The following is a 16,832-nucleotide window of genomic DNA, read 5'->3' as shown; positions in this document are numbered from 1 at the left end:
GAGACGCCGAAGGCTCCCACCATTAGCTCTGACAAATTGAAAACCCTAGTCATTGGCGACTCCATTACCCGCAGTATTAGACTTAAAACGAATCACCCAGCGATCATACACTGTTTACCAGGGGGCAGGGCTACCGACGTTAAGGCTAATCTAAAGATGGTGCTGGCTAAAGCTAAAACTGGCGAGTGTAGAGAGTATAGAGATATTGTTATCCACGTCGGCACCAACGATGTTAGGATGAAACAGTCAGAGGTCACCAAGTGCAACATAGCTTCAGTGTGTAAATCAGCTAGAAAGATGTGTCGGCATCGAGTAATTGTCTCTGGCCCCCTCCCAGTTAGGGGGAGTGACGAGCTCTACAGCAGAGTCTCAGCACTCAATCGCTGGTTGAAAACTGTTTTCTGCCCCTCCCAAAAGATAGAATTTGTAGATAATTGGCCCTCTTTCTGGCACTCACCCACAAACAGGACCAAGCCTGACCTGCTGATGAGGGACGGACTCCATCCTAGCTGGAGGGGTGCTCTCATCTTATCTACCAACATAGATAGGGCTCTAACTCCTCTAGCCCCACAGTGAAATAGGGTGCAGGCCAGGCAGCAGGCTGTTAGCCAACCTGCCAGCTTAGTGGAGTCTGCCAATAGCACAGTCAGTGTAGTCAGCTCAGCCATACCCATTGAGACTGTGTCTGTGCCTCGACCTAGGTTGGGCAAAACTAAACATGGCGGTGTTCACCTTAGCAATCTTATTAGGATAAAGACCTCCTCCATTCCTGCCATTATTGAAAGAGATCGTGATACCTCACATCTCAAAATAGGGTTACTTAATGTTAGATCCCTCACTTCAAAGGCAGTCATAGTCAACGAACTAATCACTGATCATAATCTTGATGTGATTGGCCTGACTGAAACATGGCTTAAGCCTGATGAATTTGCTGTGTTAAATGAGGCCTCACCTCCTGGTTACACTAGTGACCATATTCCCGTGCATCCCGCAAAGGCGGAGGTGTTGCTAACATTTACGATAGCAAATTTTAATTTACAAAAAAAAATGGCGTTTTCGCTTTTGAGCTTCTAGTCATGAAATCTATGCAGCCTACTCAATCACTTTTTATAGCTACTGTTTACAGGCCTCCTGGGCCATATACAGCGTTCCTCTCTGAGTTTCCTGAATTCCTATCAGACCTTGTAGTCATAGCAGATCATATTCTAATTTTTGGTGATTTTAATATTCACATGGAGAAGTCCACAGACCCACTCCAAAAGTATTTCGGAGCCATCATCGACTCAGTGGGTTTTGTCCAACATGTCTCTGGACCTACTCACTGCCACAGTCATACTCTGGACCTAGTTTTGTCCCATGGAATAAATGTTGTAGATCTTAATGTTTTTCCACAAAATCCTGGACTATCGGACCACCATTTTATTACGTTTGCAATCGCAACAAATAATCTGCTCAGACCCCAACCAATGAGCATCAAAAGTCGTGCTATAAATTCTCAGACAACACAAAAATTCCTTGATGCCCTTCCAGACTCCTTCTGCCTACCCAAGGACGTCAGAGGACAAAAATCAGTTAACCACTTAACTGAGGAACTCAATTTAACCTTGCGCAATACCCTAGATGCAGTTGCACCCCTAAAAACGAAAAACATTTGTCATAAGAAACTAGCTCCCTGGTATACAGAAAATACCCGAGCTTTGAAGCAAGCTTCCAGGAAATTGGAACGAAATGGCGCCACACCAAACTGGAAGTCTTCCGACTAGCTTGGAAAGACAGTACCGTGCAGTACCGAAGAGCCCTCACTGCTGCTCGATCATCCTACTTTTCCAACTTAATCGAGGAAAATAAGAACAATCCAAAATTTATTTTTGATACTGTTGCAAAGCTAACTAAAAAGCAGCATTCCCCAAGAGAGGATGGCTTTCACTTCAGCAGTAATAAATTCATGAACTTCTTTGAGGAAAAGATCATGACCATTAGAAAGCAAATTACGGACTCCTCTTTGAATCTGCGTATTCCTCCAGGGCTTAGCTGTCCTGGATCTGCACAGATTCTGCGAGGGCCTGGGATCGGGAGAGACACTTAAGTGTTTTAGTACTATATCTCTTGACACAATGATGAAAATAATCATGGCCTCTAAACCTTCAAGCTGCATACTGGATCCTATTCCTACTAAACTGCTGAAGGAGCTGCTTCCTGTGCTTGGCCCTCCTATGTTGAACATAATAAACAGCTCTCTATCCACCGGATGTGTACCAAACTCACTAAAAGTGGCAGTGATAAAGCCTCTCTTGAAAAAGCCAAACCTTGACCCGGAAAATATAAAAAACTATCGGCCTATATCGAATCTTCCATTCCTCTCAAAAATTTTAGAAAAAGCTGTTGCGCAGCAACTCACGCCTTTCTGAAGACAAACTATGTATACGAAATGCTTCAGTCTGGTTTTAGACCCCATCATAGCACTGAGACTGCACTTGTGAAGGTGGTAAATGACCTTTTAATGGCGTCAGACCGAGGCTCTGCATCTGTCCTCGTGCTACTAGACCTTAGTGCTGCCTTTGACACTATCGATCACCACATTCTTTTGGAGAGACTGGAAACCCAAATTGGTCTACACGGACAAGTTCTGGCCTGGTTTAGATCTTACCTGTCGGAAAGATATCAGTTTGTCTCTGTGAATGGTCTGTCCTCCGACAAATCAACTGTACATTTCGGTGTTCCTCAAGGTTCCATTTTAGGACCACTATTGTTTTCACTATATATTTTACCTCTTGGGGATGTTATTCGAAAACATAATGTTAACTTTCACTGCTATGCGGATGACACACAGCTGTACATTTCAATGAAACATGGTGAAGCCCCAAAATTGCCCTCGCTAGAAGCCTGTGTTTCAGACATAGGAAGTGGATGGCTGAAAACTTTCTACTTTTTAAACTCGGACAAAACAGAGATGCTTGTTCTAGGTCCCAAGAAACAAAGAGATCTTCTGTTAAATCTGACAATTCATCTTGATGGTTGTAAAGTCGTCTCAAATAAAACTGTGAAGGACCTCGGCATACTCTTGACCCTGATCTCTTTTGACGAACATATCAAGACTGTTTCAAGGACAGCTTTTTTCCATCTACGTAACATTGCAAAAATCAGAAATTTTCTGTCCAAAAATGATGCAGAAAAATTAATCCATGCATTTGTTACTTCTAGGTTAGACTACTGCAATGCTCTACTTTTCCGGCTACCCGGATAAAGCACTAAAATAAACTTCAGTTAGTGCTAAATACGGCTGCTAGAATCCTGACTAGAACCAAGAAATTTGATCATATTACTCCAGTGCTAGCTTCCTACACTGGCTCCCTGTTAAGGCAAGGGCTGATTTCAAGGTTTTACTGTTAACCATAAAGCTGTTACATGGGCTTGCTCTACCTATCTTTCCGAGTTGGTCCTGCCGCACATACCAATACGCGCTACGGTCACAAGACGCAGGCCTCCTAATTGTCCCTAGAATTTCTAAGCAAACAGCGGAGGCAGGGCTTTCTCCTATAGATCTCCATTTTTATGGAACAGTTTGCTCACCCATGTGAGAGACGCAGACTCGGTCTCAACCTTTAAGTCTTTACTGAAGACTTATCTCTTCAGTAGGTCATATGATTGAGTGTAGTCTGGCCCAGGAGTGTGAAGGGTGAACGGAAAGGCTCTGGAGCAACGAACAGCCCTTGCTGTCTCTGCCAGGCCGGTTCCCCTCTCCACTGGGGTTCTCTGCCTCTAACCCTGTTACAGGGGCTGAGTCACTGGCTTGCTGGTGCTCTTTCATGCCGTCCCTAGGAGGGGTGCGTCACTTGAGTGGGTTGAGTTACTGACGTGATCACCTTGCTGTCCCCAGTCCGCCTGGCCTTGCTGCTATTCCAGTTTCAACTGTTCTGCCTGCGGTTATGAAACCCCTACCTGTCCCAGACCTGCTGTTTTCAACTCTAATGATCGCTATGAAAAGCCAACTGAGAGACCTGAGCCCTAGGACCATACGTCGGGACTACCGGCCGTGGTGACTCCTTGCTGTCCCCAGTCCGCCTGGCCTTGCTGCTATTCCAGTTTCAACTGTTCTGCCTGGCGGTTATGGAACCCCTACCTGTCCCAGACCTGCTGTTTTCAACTCTTAATGATCGCTATGAAAAGCCAACTGAGATTTATTCCGATTATTATTTGACCATGCTTGTCACTTATGAACATTTTTGAACATCTTGGCATGGTTCTGTTATAATCTCCACCCGGCACAGCCAGAAGAGGACTGGCCACCCTCAAGCCTGGTTCCTCTCTAGGTTTCTTCCTAGGTTTTGGCCTTTCTAGGGAGTTTTTCCTAGCCACCGTGCTTCTACACCTGCATTACTAGCTGTTTGGGGTTTTAGGCTGGGTTTCTGTACAGCACTTCGAGATATTAGCTGATGTAAGAAGGGCTATATAAAATAAAATTGATTGATTGTAAATACAACCCATATTTATGTTTATTTATTTTCCCTTCTGTACTTTAACTATTTGCACATCATTACAACACTGTATATATACATAATATGACATTTGAAATGTCTTTATTCTTTTGGAACTCTGAGTGAAGTTTACTGTTAATAATGATTGTTAATTTCACTTTTGTTTACTATCTACTTCACTTGCTTTGGCAATGTTAACATACGTTTCCCATGCCAATTAAGCCCTTAAATTGAATTGAAATTGAATTGAATTGAGAGAGAGAGAGAGAGAGAGAGAGAGAGAGAGAGAGAGAGAGAGAGAGAGAGAGAGAGAGAGAGAGAGAAAGAGAGAAAGAGAGACCATCCGGTCTACTTTCAGATGTGCTTATGGTGCATAGCAAAAGGATTTTCCCGATCATTCTGTTTCTGGTTGTGTGTGCAGCATCTCCGTACCTCTGGGTTTCCCATCAAGCCACGCCGCAGACCTTTCATGCTGTTTCTATGGTTACATCCTAAATGGCTCCCTATGTCCCCGGTCAGAAAGAGTGCACTATATAGGGAACTGAGAACCATTTGTATATAGGAGAGTATATAAAAGAGTGCACTATATAGGGAACTGAGAACCATTTGGGACACAGACCGTAAATGCTTTCCTTGTGAGGAGCTTTTCAGGCATCATGTCGGGTTTCATATTAAATGTTTTTTTTTTTATTAATGTTTACTCCAAAAACTAGAGCACTGCTTTGTCTTACCACCGGCTGTCTTTAAAATATAACATCTGAGTTTGTCTTAAACACAGACCCTTTCAGTTATTACACTGCAACTTTAAACTCCAAAAGCAGTTCTGAGCTTTTCTTAGACAGCTTATCCTTGTCCATTTTATAGAAACAACATTATTGTTTGCCACATGGCCTTAAATTGTACCAATTTGTTTTTCCCATGCTATTTTCAATATTTCAATAATAATTCATTAGATTTTTCCATTGTGTTAATGATGGCTGTTTGATTGATTTCCACGTTTTTAGTATACGTTTTTTTCAAGATGAGTGTTGAAAAGAGAATCGTCCAGGCCATTGGGTATCTCACTGCACCCTCACATTCTTGGTCTTGAAATATGCAGACAGAAGGATTAAAAGTAAGTTTACATCGTAAAACTTCTGACAGCCAACTTTCTAGCTCCGTCCATAACTTTTTAACTTTATAGCATTCCCAGAAAGCATGGATTATTGAATCATTGTTAGTTTTACACTTAAGACATGACTCTGCCGTTGTGCTGTAGATTTTGTGAATTTTGTCTCTTGTATAATAAATTCTATACATTAGTTTATACTGGATTAAGCGAACATTGTTGTTAACTGTAATTTAGTTAGTTATGTTCCATCTTTCCCTCCATCTTGTGATAATATCAGTTATTTTTAAGTCTCGGTTCCAACAGTTTATATGTTTTCCTAAGATATTGTCAGTTTGCTCTCTGCAAGGTTTTGTCAATCTTACCTATCATATGAACATCCTTTTCTGACTGAAATAACATTCCCTCAAGGTTGCTCTGATGTCCAAAAGATTTCATATCGAATTTTTTGTGATATGAAACGTTTAAGTTGCATGTATTTGAAAATGTGTTTTTAAATCATTTTAATTCATGCAAATACATTTATTGCCTGTTACCTACGGTTACGTCATTAACGGTTTACATGCCTTTAGTTTCTCATGTAGACCAAGTTATCGGTGAATTCTGGAAGCTATCCAGCGATTGTTTCATGGGGTTTTGTTTTTAGGGAGTGATATTGGTTCATTGAAAAAAGACACGTGAAAAGATTCTGGGCATGAGCATGTGCATCTTCAATATGTACCCATTGTTCCTCTTTAGTGCATTGAACTATATGTTGCAAGTAAAAGCCTCTGGAAAGTTAAAACCATCCTCAGACTTGAAAATGTAAAACTTTCCTTTTTATTCTAAGAATTTTATATGACCATATAAAATCCCTTATGACCGACCATTATTTAAATAATGTCTTCGGTGGGGTCTTTGTTATTACTGAAAATAATTACAAAAACTTTGGGAGCCATGCTGCGAAGAGGTTTCTCCAGCTTCTACAGTCGTGGTCAAAAGGTTTTGAGAATGACACAAATACTAATTTTCACAAAGTCTGCTGCCTCAGTTTTGATTATGGCAGTTTGCATATACTCCAGAATGTCATGAAGAGTGATCAGATGAATTGCAATTAATTGCAAAGACCCTCTTTGCCATGAAAATGAACATAATCCCAAAATAACATTTCCACTGCATTTCAGCCCTGCCACAAAAGGACCAGCTGCCATCATGTCATTGATTCTCTCGTTAACACAGGTGAGAGTGTTGATGAGGACAAGGCTGGAGATCACTCTGTCATGCTGATTGAGTTAGAATAACAGACTGGAAGCTTTAAAAGGAGGGTGGTATTTGAAATCATTGTTCTTCCTCTGTTAACCATGGTTACCTGCAAGGAAACACGTGCCGTCATCATTGCTTTGCACAAAAAGGGATTCAAAGGCAAGGATATTGCTGCTAGTAAGATTGCACCTAAATCAATCATTTATCAGATCATCAAGAACTTCAAGGAGAGAGGTTCAATTGGTGTGAAGTAGAGGTCAGGGCGCCCAAGAAAGTCCAGCAAGCGCCAGGACGTCTCCTAAAGTTGATTCAGAAAGAAACTACACTATGAAACAAAGATAAATGACATAAAGAATGATAGTAAAAAGCTTTGGAGCACCTTAAATGACAGTTTGGGAAGAAAGGCAAACTCAGCTCCATCATTCATTGAATCAGATTGCTCATTTATCACAAAACCCACTGACATTGCCAACTACTTTAGTTATTTTTGTTGTTGTTGCCTTCTCACCAAGCTGCTTGCCTATTGTCCTGTAGCCCATCCCAGCCTTGTGCAGGTCTACAATTTTATCCCTGATGTCCTTACACAGCTCTCTGGTCTTGGCCATTGTGGAGAGGTTGGAGTCTTTTTGATTGAATGTGTGGACAGGTGTCTTTCATACAGGTAACGAGTTCAAACAGGTGCAGTTAATACAGGTAATGAGTGGAGAACAGGAGGGCTTCTTAAAGAAAAACTAACAGGTCTGTGAGAGACGGAATTCTTACTGGTTGGTAGGTGATCAAATACTCATGTCATGCAATAAAATGCAAATTAATTACTTACAAATCATACAATGTGATTTTCTGGATTTTTGTTTTAGATTCCGTCTCTCAGAGTTGAAGTGTACCTATGATAAAATGACAGACCTCTACATGCTTTGTAAGTAGGAAAACCTGCAAAATCGGCAGTGTATCAAATACTTGTTCTCCCCACTGTATATATGTATGTATGTATGTATGTATGTATGTATGTATGTATGTATGTATGTATGTATGTATGTATGTATGTATGTATATATATATATATATATATATATATATACAGTGGGGGAAAAAAGTATTTAGTCAGCCACCAATTGTGCAAGTTCTCCCACTTAAAAAGATGAGAGAGGCCTGTAATTTTCATCATAGGTACAATTCTGGCAAATTAGATCAGGTTTTTGGTTACTGTGTGTTAAACAACATTGAAATGTATCTATATAAACCAAATCACATAACTTTAAATGCCTGTGGAAGTCCTTCGTCCAAAGCCCTGCATCAGTCTTGGCCAAACCCAGCCCTGGGTCAGTATTGGCCAAACACAGCATTGGGTTAATTCAACCCAGGGGGTTTGGTTTGCTCTTCTAACCCAGGGGGTTTTGGTTGCTCTTCTAACACATGGGGTTTGGGTTGCTCTTCTAACCCAGGGGGTTTGGGTTGCTCTTCTAACCCAGGGGGTTTGGGTTGCTCTTCTAACCCAGGGGATTTGGGTTGCTCTTCTAACCCAGGGGGTTTGGGTTGCTCTTCTAACCCAGGGGGTTTGGGTTGCTCTTCTAACCCAGGGGGTTTGGGTTGCTCTTCTAACCCAGGGGGTTTGGGTTGCTCTTCTAACCCAGGGGGTTTGGGTTGCTCTTCTAACCCAGGGGGTTTGGGTTGCTCTTCTAACCCAGCTGCTGGGTGTGTTAGACTATATTGCTGGGTTAAAACAACCCAGTGTGTTGGATTGTGACATTAACCCAGCACATTGGGTTGGGGATTGACCCAGCATCTGGGTAATTTATGTAATCCTTGGGTTATTTTCAGTGTTTCCTCATTTCAATTCTGCAAATTTTAGCCTTCTCTACCATCCCAGCCCCTCCCTTTCCTACACACAATTAAAATACAATGTGGAATTTATAATCATTAATGTCTATTGCCTGCATTTCAGAATATACATCACGTTAGAGAATGTTCAAGAATATATAAATATTTTAAATAGCACATTGAAACAAAGCCCTATTTTCTAAATATGTTTTATTTCACAAGATGATATTTTTATGAGATAGGAATGATTATTAGAACCAAACAGTCCAAACATCAGACTAAAGCCTCAGTTGAACTTGATGTGCACATTCAGATTGCAATCTGAGAAAAACAAAGCATGGGTGTCTGTGACACTGTCTGTTTTAAGTGGTATTAACACAGATCTGTCCATCAGACAGTGGTATTAACACAGATCTGTCCATCAGACAGTGGTATTAACACAGATCTGTCCATCAGACAGTGCCAGAGCCAATCAATAGATATTCACATTCACTGACACACTTCAGCTATCTTAGATGACAGCACACACACACACACACACACACACACAGCATGCTGTTTTGCCATACAATAATGTTCTACATTTGGGTTGAGTTAAAACATTGTTACACAGAGAACAAGTGTAAAATACATCTGAAGGTCACTACTAAGGACATGAACTAAAGACTCATTACTGTATTTCATTCATAAAGCAATTTTTACAATCCCCAAAATGTAACATTTGTATTCAAAAGAAATAGTTGTGCTAGAATGAAAGCATAGCAGAACACTTCAGCCCAGCAACATGTATTTATATATTAATAGATTTATGTGCAACAGCAGTTGAACTAAAGGCAAACCAGCACAGACCGTACTGTGGACAAAAAGCATTAAAACAAACTACAAGTCCATTAAACAGAGCAATAAATGGTGCCTTAAGAGCATATTAGCATTGGAATGAGACACTCATGGCTCATCCATCCATTGATCTATTCATTCACAGGAACACATCAGCCGGAGGGCTGTGCTTCCTCATGTCACTTCTCACACTACATACAAGAGCAGATACTTATCCACTATTGTTCAGTAGAAAAAAGACATTCTCGCAACATTTCTACTGCGGGGGATTCTGTTCCTGGCAGCTGATACACCATGGTGTGTAGGAATTCTCAGTGGGAAAGTTGATATCAAACACATAATATGACTTGAAGCACACATCCAGTGCCCCAAGCAGTGTACCTTGCTCCAATGCCGGTCCACTAATGACTGTAAACACCTGTGAGCAGTCCCCAAGAGCCAACACAAATGGGAAGGGTCTGGTCACCTCCGCCTGGTGCAGGTACTCAACCATGTTGGTCCCAACCTGTTAGAGAAATCATTTGATTTTAGAATATGAGGACAATGCCATCACACACAATTTATTTTGTATACTATACAGCCATTTACATCAATCGACAACCAATCCCTGTTTGATACCTGCATCTTCCATTCATTTGAGGCTGCTCATAGGTTCATTTACACAACAATGTATTGTGTAGCTCAGTTGGTAGAGCATGGCGCTTGCAACGCCAGGGTTGTGGGTTCGATTCCCACGGGGGGCCAGTATGAATGCGCTCACTAACTGTATGTCGCTCTGGATAAGAGTGTCTGCTAAATGACTAAATGAATGTCTTGGAGTGTGCAGTTAACAGATTTTGGAATGCTATTCTTTTCATTCAATGTTTACAATGCTGTCATCTAATTTCCCCATCAACCCCCCCTATACCTATCCACTATTTAAACTGACAGGCTGCAAGTCAGTGAAGGTCTTTCTGGTCTCATTGAAGCTGGGTCAGAACGTCTTGTAGACTGGTGTTGGGAGGACCACTGGCAGAAGTCTTAAAGTGATGTCACCTTGTGTATCTGGAGAGAAGGATGTTTAGTAAATAACTTGATTGTTTCAGGTTAAAAATGAATGAGCATCTGAGGCGCCACCAGCAGGGTCATTTCAAACTTTACCTGCACAAGTTTTTTGTCTAGTTCTCAGTGAGTTTCCCCGAGTTTCCGGTTTTAAAATGGAGAAGTCCTGAGCTATCTGTAGTAAAGCAGACAAACAATTACTTTTCCATTGCAGTTAATCATTAGTCTGGCTAACACCTATCTCTTGAAGTCTTCCTGACCTCGGTCTTTGATGATGTCGGTACAATGCGTTGATAATGAAGGGGGCTGTGTTTTTACTGATTGGCTCTCCTCTGTGTCACTCAAACACCAACAGCCACACTCAGCCCCTGAGCCCCGCCCCCTTCTATCTCAACCCCAAGGAAAGAATAACATTTGACAGAACCAATGAAACCCGTTGCGTAATTTATTAGCAAATATTACATTAACAAACATCCCCCTTTCCAGACCAGTGTGGTCACAGCTCTCTCCTGCGCTCTGAGTCACGTAGGTCACGTCAGCCAGGCTACTTCATCACAGCAAAGTCTAATGTTTTTGTAAAAAAATTTAACACACCATGCCTGGAGTATCCAGCAGACGTGGATACTCTCGGACTATCTTGACTGTCTTGGCCCCATTCTGTCTGGTCCACTGAGCCCTCTGGATCCTTCATGTACTCCTCAACCTGGTTTGCCGGCCAGATGCTGTTCATCCACTTGGTCATCTGGGCCGCCCTCTCACATTTGACTCTGTTGTGAGCACAAAGTCTTCAATGAATTATAAATTCCTTTTAATAATCCGTTTTCAAAATACACAACAAATCTTTCAACATGTACAGTGAGGGAAAACATTATTTAATCCCCTGCTGATTTTGTACGTTTGTCCACTGACAAAGAAATGATCAGTCTATAATTTTAATGGTAGGTTTATTTGAAGAGTGAGAGACAGAATAACAACAACAAAATCCAGAACAACGCATGTCAAAAATTTTATAAATTGATTTGCATTTTAATGAGGGAAATAAGTATTTGACCCCCTCTCAATCAGAAAGATTTCTAGCTCCCAGGTGTCTTTTATACAGGTAACGAGCTGAAATTAGGAGCACACTCTTAAAGTGAGTGCTCCTAATCTCAGTTTGTTGCCTGTATAAAAGACACCTGTCCACAGAAGCAATCAATCAATCAGATTCCAAACTCTACACCATGGCCATGACCAAAGAGCTCTCCAAGGATGTCAGGGACAAGATTGTAGACCTACACAAGGCTGGAATGGGCTACAAGACCATCGGCAAGCAGCTTGGTGAGAAGGTGACAACAGTTGGTGCGATTATTCGCAAATGGAAGAAACACAAAATAACTGTCAATCTCCCTCGGCCTGGGGCTCCATGCAAGATCTCACCTTGTGGAGTTGCAATGATCATGAGAACGGTGAGGAATCAGCCCAGAACTACACGGGAGGATCTTGTCAATGATCTCAAGGCAGCTGGGACCATACTCACCAAGAAAACAATTGGTAACACACTACGCCGTGAAGGACTGAAATCCCGCAAGGTCCCCCTGCTCAATAAAGCACATATACATGCCCGTCTGAAGTTTGCCAATGATCATCTGAATGATTCAGAGAAGAACTGGGTGAAAGTGTTGTGGTCAGATGAGACCAAAATGGAGCTCTTTGGCATCAACTCAACTTGCCGTGATTGGAGGAGGAATGCTGCCTTTGACCCCAAGAACAACATCCCCACCTCAAACATAGAGGTGGAAACATTATGCTTTGGAGGTGTTTTTCTGCTAAGGGGACAGGACAACTTCACCGCATCAAAGGGACGATGGACGGGGCCATGTCCCGTCAAATCTTGGGTGAGAACCTCCTTCCCTCAGCCAGGGCATTGAAAATGGGTCGTGGATGGGTATTCCAGCATGACAATGACCCAAAACACACGGCCAAAGCAACAAAGGAGTGGCTCAAGAAGAAGCACATTAAGGTCCTGGAGTGGCCTAGCCAGTCTCCAGACCTTAATCCCATAGAAAATCTGTGGAGGGAGCTGAAGGTTCGAGTTGCCAAATGTCAGCCTCGAAACCTTAATGACTTGGAGAAGATCTGCTAAGAGGAGTGGGACAAAATCCCTCATGAGATGTGTGCAAACCTGGTGGCCAACTACAAGAAACGTCTGACCTCTGTGATTGCCAACAAGGGTTTTGCCACCAAGTACTAAGTCATGTTTTGCAGAGGGGTCAAATACTTACTTCCCTCATTAAAATGCAAATCAATTTATAACATTTTTGACATGCGTTTTTCTGGATTTTGTTGTTGTTATTCTGTCTATCACTGTTCAAATAAACCTACCTTTAAAATTATAGACTGATCATGTCTTTGTCAGTGGGCAAACGTACAAAATCAGCAGGGGATCAAATACTTATTTCCCTCACTGTGTATATATATATTGTGATGTCACGAGAGGCTGTGTCCTGGAGGGACGTTACATCCCCCTGAGGTGGCTGCAAACCCAGACAGCTATGGCTCCATCTGCTGGTATGGTCGGGAACTCCACCCCTCTATGGCCAATCTTCCCACGCAGCTGAAACAAATGAGGAGCTGATGAGCTGAAGGTTTGGGAAGGGAAGAGACACAGTCTCCAACCTGGGCTCTCTGGAGGACAAGAGTGCTGCACGTCCACTTCCAGGAGGAATATAAGGATTTGGAGATACTTACCTTTGGGAAATACTCACCTTTGGATATATGCACCTGTGGAAATACGTGAGAGACATTTGGAAGGACTTTTTGCTGGGTTGGCCACTAGCTGCAACGTGGACTACAGTAAGGCTGGGGAAAAGTTATCTGAGCGAGTGAGAATTATGACTTTGGATGTGGAAGAGACATCCCTGAACTGTTAACCCTTAAAGAGCCACAAGAGAACAGAATTTTGTTATATTTTCGTTAATTTCCCAAGACCTATAATAAAATCCTTGTTTTGTTTGAACCTTGTCTCCTTGCACTACTTGAGCAATCCCGCTGAAAGCTGTGTAGCCTCTCGTGACGTCACAATATATATATATATATATATATATATATATATATACAGTGGGGAGAACAAGTATTTGATACACTACCGATTTTGCAGGTTTTCCTACTTACAAAGCATGTAGAGGTCTGTAATTTTTATCATAGGTACACTTCAACTGTGAGAGACGGAATCTAAAACAAATATCCAGAAAATCAAATTGTATGATTTTTAAGTAATTAATTTGCATTTTATTGCATGACATAAGTATTTGATACATCAGAAAAGCAGAACTTAATATTTGGAACAGAAACTTTTGTTTGCAATTACAGAGATCATACGTTTCCTGTAGGTCTTGACCAGGTTAGCACACACTGCAGCAGGGATTTTGGCCCACTCCTCCATACAGACCTTCTCCAGATCCTTCAGGTTTCGGGGCTGTCGCTGGGCAATACGGAGTTTCAGCTCCCTCCAAAGATTTTCTATTGGGTTCAGGTCTGGAGACTGGCTAGGCCACTCCAGGACCTTGAGATGCCTCTTACGGAGCCACTCCTTAGTTGCCCTGGCTGTGTGTTTCGGGTCGTTGTCATGCTGGAAGACCCAGCCACGACCCATCTTCAATGCTCTTACTGAGGGAAGGAGGTTGTTGGCCAAGATCTCGCGATACATGGCCCCATCCATCCTCCCCTCAATACGGTGCAGTCGTCCTGTCCCCTTTACAGAAAAGCATCCCCAAAGAATGATGTTTCCACCTCCATGCTTCACGGTTGGGATGGTGTTCTTTGGGTTGTACTCATCCTTCTTCTTCCTCCAAACACGGCAAGTAGAGTTTAGACCAAAAGCTCTATTTTTGTCTCATCAGACCACATGACCTTCTCCCATTCCTCCTCTGAATCATCCAGATGGTCATTGGCAAACTTCAGACGGGCCTGGACATGCGCTGGCTTGAGCAGGGGGACCTTGCATGCGATGCAGGATTTTAATCCATGACGGCGTAGTGTGTTACTAATGGTTTTCTTTGAGACTGTGGTCCCAGCTCTCTTCAGGTCATTGACCAGGTCCTGCCGTGTAGTTCTGGGCTGATCCCTCACCGTCCTCATGATCATTGATGCCCCACGAGGTGAGATCTTGCATGGAGCCCCAGACCGAGGGTGATTGACCGTCATCTTGAACTTCTTCCATTTTCTAATAATTGCGCCAACAGTTGTTGCCTTCTCACCAAGCTGCTTGCCTATTGTCCTGTAGCCCATCCCAGCCTTGTGCAGGTCTACAATTGTATCCCTGATGTCCTTACACAGCTCTCTGGTCTTGGCCATTGTGGAGAGGTTGGAGTCTGTTTGATTGAGTGTGTGGACAGGTGTCTTTTATACAGGTAACGAGTTCAAACAGGTGCAGTTAATACAGGTAATGAGTGGAGAACAGGAGGGCTTCTTAAAGAAAAACGAACAGGTCTGTGAGAGCCGGAATTCTTACTGGTTGGTAGGTGATCAAATACTTATGTCATGCAATAAAATGTTTAATTAATTACTTAAAAATCATACAATGTGATTTTCTGGATTTTTGTTTTAGATTCCGTCTCTCACAGTTGAAGTGTACCTATGATAAAAATTACAGACCTCTACATGCTTTGTAAGTAGGAAAACCTGCAAAATCGGCAGTGTATCAAATACTTGTTCTCTCCACTGTATATATATATGTATGTATATGTATGTATGTGCATATGTATGTGTATATGTATGTGTATGTATGTATATATGTGTACATTTGCGAGAGAAGAAAACCTATGGGGGATTGGAAGTGATGCAGACAATTACATTGATGGAAGTTACAATCTATCTGCAATATTAAAGCTGATCTACCCCCAAAAAAAGATATATACAGTGGGGAGAACAAGTATTTGATACACTGCCGATTTTGCAGGTTTTCCTACTTACAAAGCATGTAGAGGTCTGTAATTTTTATCATAGGTACACTTCAACTGTGAGAGACAAAAATCCAGGAAATCACATTGTATGATTTTTAAGGAATTAATTTGCATTTTATTGCATGACATAAGTATTTGATACATCAGAAAAGCAGACCAGAGGGAACTGAAAGTCCGTATTTCCCAGCGACAGCCCCGAAACCTGAAGGATCTGGAGAAGGTCTGTATGGAGGAGTGGGCCAAAATCCCTGCTGCAGTGTGTGCAAACCTGGTCAAGACCTACAGGAAACGTATGATCTCTGTAATTGCAAACAAAGGTTTCTGTACCAAATATTAAGTTCTGCTTTTCTGATGTATCAAATACTAATGTCATGCAATAAAATGCAAATTAATCACTTAAAAATCATACAATGTGATTTTCTGGATTTTTGTTTTAGATTCCGTCTCTCACAGTTGAAGTGTACCTATGATAAATATTACAGACCTCTACATGCTTTGTAAGTAGGAAAACCTGCAAAATCGTCAGTGTATCAAATACTTGTTCTCCCCACTGTATATGAAAAAAATATGAAAAAAAAAAAAAAAGAACCGCATGATCATCAGATTCCAGAATGTTCCATACGCACAAAAAGCGTATTTCTCTAAAAACATATGGCACAAATTGATTTACATCCCTGTTAGTGAGCATTTCTCCTCTGCCAAGATAATAAATAAATAAAATAATAATATGCCATTTAGCAGACGCTTTTATCCAAAGCGACTTACAGTCATGCGTGCATACATTTTTCGTGTATGGGTGGTCCCGGGGATCGAACCCACTACCTTGGCGTTACAAGCGCCGTGCTCTACCAGCTGAGTTACAGAGGACCACAATCCATAATCCATCCACCTGACAGGTGTGGCATATCAAGAAGCTGATTAAACAGCATGATCATTCCACAGGTTCACCTTGTGCTGGGGACAATAAAAGGCCACTCTAAAATGTGCAGTTTTGTCACACAACACCATGCCACAGATTCCTCATGTTTTGAGGGAGCGTGCAATTGGCATGCTGACTGCCCACCCCTGTCCACCACAGCTGTAGCCAGAGAATGTAATGTTCATTTCTCTACCATTAGCCGCCTCCAACGTCGTTTTTGAGAATTTGATTGGCTTGATGGCTGCACTCAATGACCTGTATAAGGAAATAATCAAAAAGGAAAATGCTCATCCAGTGGCAGCGCTCCTAGTGGCCGGGGACTTTAATGCATGGAAACTTAAACCCGTTCTACTTAATTTCTACCAGCATGTTAAATGTGCAACCAGAGGAAAAAAAACTCTAGTCCACCTTTACTCCACACACAGAGACGCGTACAAAGCTCTCCCTCGCCC

This window comes from Coregonus clupeaformis, chromosome 12 (assembly GCF_020615455.1).
Source record: "Coregonus clupeaformis isolate EN_2021a chromosome 12, ASM2061545v1, whole genome shotgun sequence".
NCBI classification, from domain to species: domain Eukaryota; kingdom Metazoa; phylum Chordata; class Actinopteri; order Salmoniformes; family Salmonidae; genus Coregonus; species Coregonus clupeaformis.
Note: the sequence above shows the minus strand (reverse complement) of the source record.